Genomic DNA, 4,945 nt, shown 5'->3' with positions numbered 1-4,945 from the left:
CCCCCCGCTTCTGTGGCCAGAGCGGAGCCGGTTTCCACCTGGCCGCAGCGGAGGAGTGGCGGCCTCTGCACCTGCTTGTGGAGTCTCTGCCTGCTCCACGTTTGGCTCAGGCTGTGCGCGTGCCCGTAATCCCCCGTACGAGCAGAAGGCAATGCTGACACCCTGGTAGGGGAGTCCAGCCGCTGGCTGTTTTCTGGTGTGGGCGATGGGCCCGCCTGTTGGTTCCTGTGCTGTGGCAGCACCCGTGCCAGTGTGGCTTTGGCAGCAGGCATCGCGAGGCCCACGGCACTGGCAGGGTTGGTGCTGGAGGGCCCTGCCCCCTGGAAAGGGCCGTGCTTGCCTGGAGCGCCCTTATCCTGCCCCACGGCAGAGGGCCGGCTCTTCCCACCTGCAGCCCCCTTTGCTGCCTTGGGGTGCCGGAGTTGTGGAGAGGAAGACGTGGCGCACGGGTGCTCTTTTGGCACTCAGACCAGGAAATGTCACCGGGAGGTAGCAGGGGAGTGATTGGGGCTTCAGTGCCCACAGTGGGCAGGGCTGGGTCAGGGTGAGGCCAGCCTCTTCCTGCAGGGAGAGAGACGGAGAAGCGGCGAGGGAGGTGGCGCCTGGTTCCCTGCCAGCCGGGAGGGCACACTTTGTGTTCTGTTCGTGATCAGAGTTATGGCACGCGGCCTACTGGCGATACGAAGACCCCCCAAGGGTGGGAGGGTTCAGAGGACTTTCCCCCCATTTTGCTAATGGAAAAATTAACATTTTGGGCAGCCCTGGAAAAAATCTCCACAAAGTATACTAGATACTAGGTGTCATTAGCAGGTGATCATTCCTACGTATATAGCATATTTATTGTTCAAATGTGACTAATTTTTCACAATTAACATGCATATGGTGATAAAACATTGTTTAGTGCGGTCAGTTTTACAAAGTTGGCATTGAAATAAGCTGTATGCCTGTTATTACTGAATGAGGCTGTTTCTGGCCAGATAAGACTTCCAGTACGATAAAATTCTCTGTTCTCTGTGTTCAAATTTCATTTTTTCCCCTACCTCTCAAATGATAAAAAGTAAGATTTATCTGCTAATGTAGTGGAAAGTCCAACAGTTTCCAACCTCCCCTTCCTTTAGTAGTGGGCATGGTCAGAATGTTTTGTTGCAGAAATCAAAGTCATTTATATTTAAAAATTGTCATAATTCTGTCAAATAGCACATTTATGCTGACGATGTTATTAATGATGCTTTTTTATGGTGTTAAAGCAGGAAAAAAGTTTAGGCTTGATGAGTAAACATTGCATATGTTTGTGTTTCCTAATATGCCCGTTGCTTTCCAGTAAGAAGGGGGCAGGGTCGGTTTTTTAATCTTTGGCTTCAGCAGAATGTCCCTAACTTCCTGGCGTCTGTGCCCAGGGCCCCCCCCCCCCGTGCTGATGTGGCAGGCGGGGGAGTGGCTTTTTCTGTTTGGATTGTCAGTTTGCACACACACACCCCGTGCCTAACACCCTTCCTCCTTGCCCCTCCTCAAGTATCTTCAGGGGGCAAAGACTCGCACTCTTTTTGATGGGGCCTGAGCCCCGAAGGCCTCTCTTCTCCTTCCGTGTTGGACTCAGGTTGCCCTCGAAGCTGTTGTCATCCATCTGGGCCACCTGGAAATCCGTCCCATCTTACTCGCGTTTCCACGTGCTCGGTGTGGTGTCCCCGGCCTCCTCCCGCTACCTGCTCGGTGTGGTGTCCCCGGCCTCCTCCCGCTGCATGCTAGGCGGTATCCTCTCCCTGCAGGGATGTCTTGGGAAGTGGGGAATGGTGGGCAGGATGTGGGCTCGCCAACTCCTGGTTTTGGGATTCCTGGAGATTTGAGAATGGAGCTTGGTGTTTGGGGAGGGTGCTTAGTGGGGGTAGCCATCTTCTCCAGGGGAGCCGGTCGCTGTCCCCTGTAGAAAAGTCATACTTTCAGGAGATCTTTGAGCAACCCAAGTGCTGGGACGTCTCGAGAGCCGGGAGTGCAGCCAGGTCACTCAGTGAGGGGGGGGGAACATGTGCTGATGTCGTCTCTCCCCTCCCGCCCCTCTTGCTTCTCTGGGCTCGGAGGGGAAGGACTCTGCCCTGCACCTCAGCCCTGAACATAAGGACATACGAGAGAAGCCAGTGTTGGATCAGGCCAGTGGCCCATCCAGTCCAACACTCTGGGTCACACAGTGGCCATCGATACTAGGTGTCATCAGGAGGTCCAGCAGTGGGGCCAGGAGGACACTAGAAGCCCTCCCACTGTTGCCCCCCCCCAGGCACCGAGAATACAGAGCACCCCTTGCCCCAGAGCCCCTATCCATATCTTGTGGCTAATGGCCACTGATGGACCTCTGCTCCGTATGCTTATCCGATTCCCTCTTGAAGCCGTCCATGCTTGTAGCCACCACCACCTCCTGTGGCAGTGAATTCCATGTGTTCATCACTCTTTGGGTGAAGAAGTACTTCCTTTTATCCGTTCTAACTTGACCGCTCAGCAATTTCATGGAGTGCCCACGAGTTCTTGTCTTGTGAGAAAGGGAGAAAAGTACTTCTTTCTCAGCCTGCTCTGTGCCATGCATCATCTTATAAACCTCAATCATGTCACCCCTCAGCCGCCGTTTCTCCACGCTAAAGAGCCCCAAGCATTTTAACCTTTCTTCACAGGGAAAGTGTTCCAACCCTTTTATCATTGCCCTTTTCTGCACTTTTTCTAATACTATAATATCCTTTTTGAGGTGTAGTGACCAGAACTGTACACAGTACTCCAAATGAGGTCGCCCCATTGATTTATACAGGGGCATTATGATACTGGCTGATTTGTTTTCAGTTCCCTTCCTAATAATCCCCAGCATAGCGTTGGCCTTTTTTATTGCAGTTGCACACTGTCTCGACATTTTCAGTGAGTTATCTACTACGACTCCCAAGATCTCTCTCTTGGTCAGTCTCTGCCAGTTCAGACCCCATCAATGTGTATTTATAGTTAGGATTTTTTGCTCCAATGCGCATCACCTTGCACTTGGCCACATTGAACCCCATTTGCCACGTTGACGCCCACTCGCCCATCCTCGGAATATCCCTTTGGAGTGCCTCACAATCCTCCCTGGTTCTCACCACCCTGAACAACTTCATGTCATCCGCAAATTTAGCCACTTCACTGCTTACTCCCAACTCCAAATCTTTAACAAACAAGTTAAAAAGCATCAGACCGAGTACTGATCCCTGCGGTACCCCACTGCTTACCACCCTCCACTGAAAAAATTTCCCATTTATATTCACTCTCTGTTTCCTATTAATTAGCCAGTTTTTGATCCACAAGAGGACTTGTCCTTTTATCCCGTGGCTATTGAGCTTACTTAGGAGCCTTTGATGAGGAACTTTATCAAAAGCTTTCTGGAAGTCAAGGTAAACAGCATCTGTTGGGTCCCCCTTGTCCACATGTTTGTTCACCCCCTCAAAGGACACTAACAGGTTAGTGAGAGAAGATCTTCCTTTACAGAACCCCTGCTGAGTCTGCCTCAATAGTTTCTCCTGCTGCTGTTCTGGAGGGGTCCCCTCGGCCCGTGCAGCCCCAGTCCCTTGGCAGTGCTCGGCTGCATGTCCTTCTGGCTCTCTGCTTCCTCTTGGCTTCCTTCCCCGTCTCCTCCTCAGGCCCGTGGGTGAGGCACGGCCAGTCAGGCTCAGGGGCAGCCCAGGTGCTCAGTGGGCCTTCTCTCCCTCTGCGCTGGAGCCCCCTCCCTCCCTCCCTGTCGCGGGGAAGGGCTAGCGTTCGAGGGAGTCCGCCTCAACCGGGGGGGGGGGCCGAGAGGGCAGCTGGGCCCCCTCCCCCCCTCAGACCAGCTCACTTAGAACCATAGAACCACACAGCGTTGGAAGGGGGCCCCTACAGGCCGTCCAGCCCCCACCCCCTGCTCAGTGCAGGATCAGCCCAGAGCATCCCCCCGACAAGGGTCTGTCCAGCCGCTGCTTGAAGACGGCCAGTGAGTGGGAGCTCTCCACCTCCCCGGGCGACTGATTCCACTGTGGCACAGCTCTGACCGTCAAAAGGTTTTCCCTAATACCCAGCCAGTACCTTCCCGCCCTTAGTTTAAACCCATGATTGCGCGTCCTCTCCTCTGCTGCCCACAGGTTACAGCTCCCTGCCCATCTCTCAGCGACACAGCCCCTCCAATACTTCATGGGAGCAGTCATGGCCCCCCTTCAGCCTCCTCTTCTCCAGACTCAACATTCCCAAGACGTCCCTTGGCCTTTCCTCAGTGGGCTTCTTGGCCCCCAGGCCCCCCCCCCCCGATCACCCTCGGCGCTCTCCTCTGCACCCGCCCCGTTCTGCCCACATCCTTTTTGAAGCGAGGCCTCCAGAACTACGCACAGGACTCCAGGCGCGGCCTGACCAATGCAGTGCACAGCGGGACGATCACATCTTGCAATTTGGCTGTTATGCCTCTGTTGACACACCCCAAGATCGCAGTAGCCTCTTTTGTCGCCGCCTCAATCTGGCTGCTCATGTTTCACTTCCGGTCCACCCGTACCCCGAGATCTTGTTCACACACACACACACACACTGCTACCCAGAAGTGTATCCCCCCATCCAGTATACGTGTTCCTCATTTTTGTTACCGTATGTAGAACTCAACACTTACCCTTGTTAAATGGCATTTTGTTCACATCCGCCCAGTTTTCCAGCGTGTTCAGACCTCGTTGAATTTGCTGCTGCTCCCAATTTGGTGTCATCGGCAAATTGAATGAGTAGCCCCTCCACACCCTCATCCAGATCATTTATAAAAATATTGAAAAGTACCAGGCCCAGACCCGAGCAGAGCCGCCCCCACTGCCCTGGGTTCGTTGTCGTGGGAAGGTTTCCTTGGAGAGCAGGGGGTCCATGTGGGGGCCTGCTGAGGGGTTCATTCAGTCCCTGCGGCCTGCTGGGAGAGGTGGGGGGAGGGCCCGGAGAGGGA

At 54.1% G+C, this 4,945-nt stretch overlaps 1 protein-coding gene across 1 annotated transcript in view; it reads left to right on the top strand.

The window, feature by feature from the left end:
- FURIN (furin (paired basic amino acid cleaving enzyme)) overlaps positions 1–4,945 on the top strand; it is a 15,436-nt gene that overhangs the window by 1,160 nt on the left and 9,331 nt on the right. The window lies entirely within an intron of this gene.

This window comes from Gekko japonicus, unplaced genomic scaffold (assembly GCF_001447785.1).
Source record: "Gekko japonicus isolate JY-2015 unplaced genomic scaffold, Gekko_japonicus_V1.1 scaffold1830, whole genome shotgun sequence".
Classification (NCBI taxonomy): Eukaryota; Metazoa; Chordata; class Lepidosauria; order Squamata; family Gekkonidae; genus Gekko; species Gekko japonicus.
This window is presented reverse-complemented; position numbering and strand designations above follow the sequence as displayed.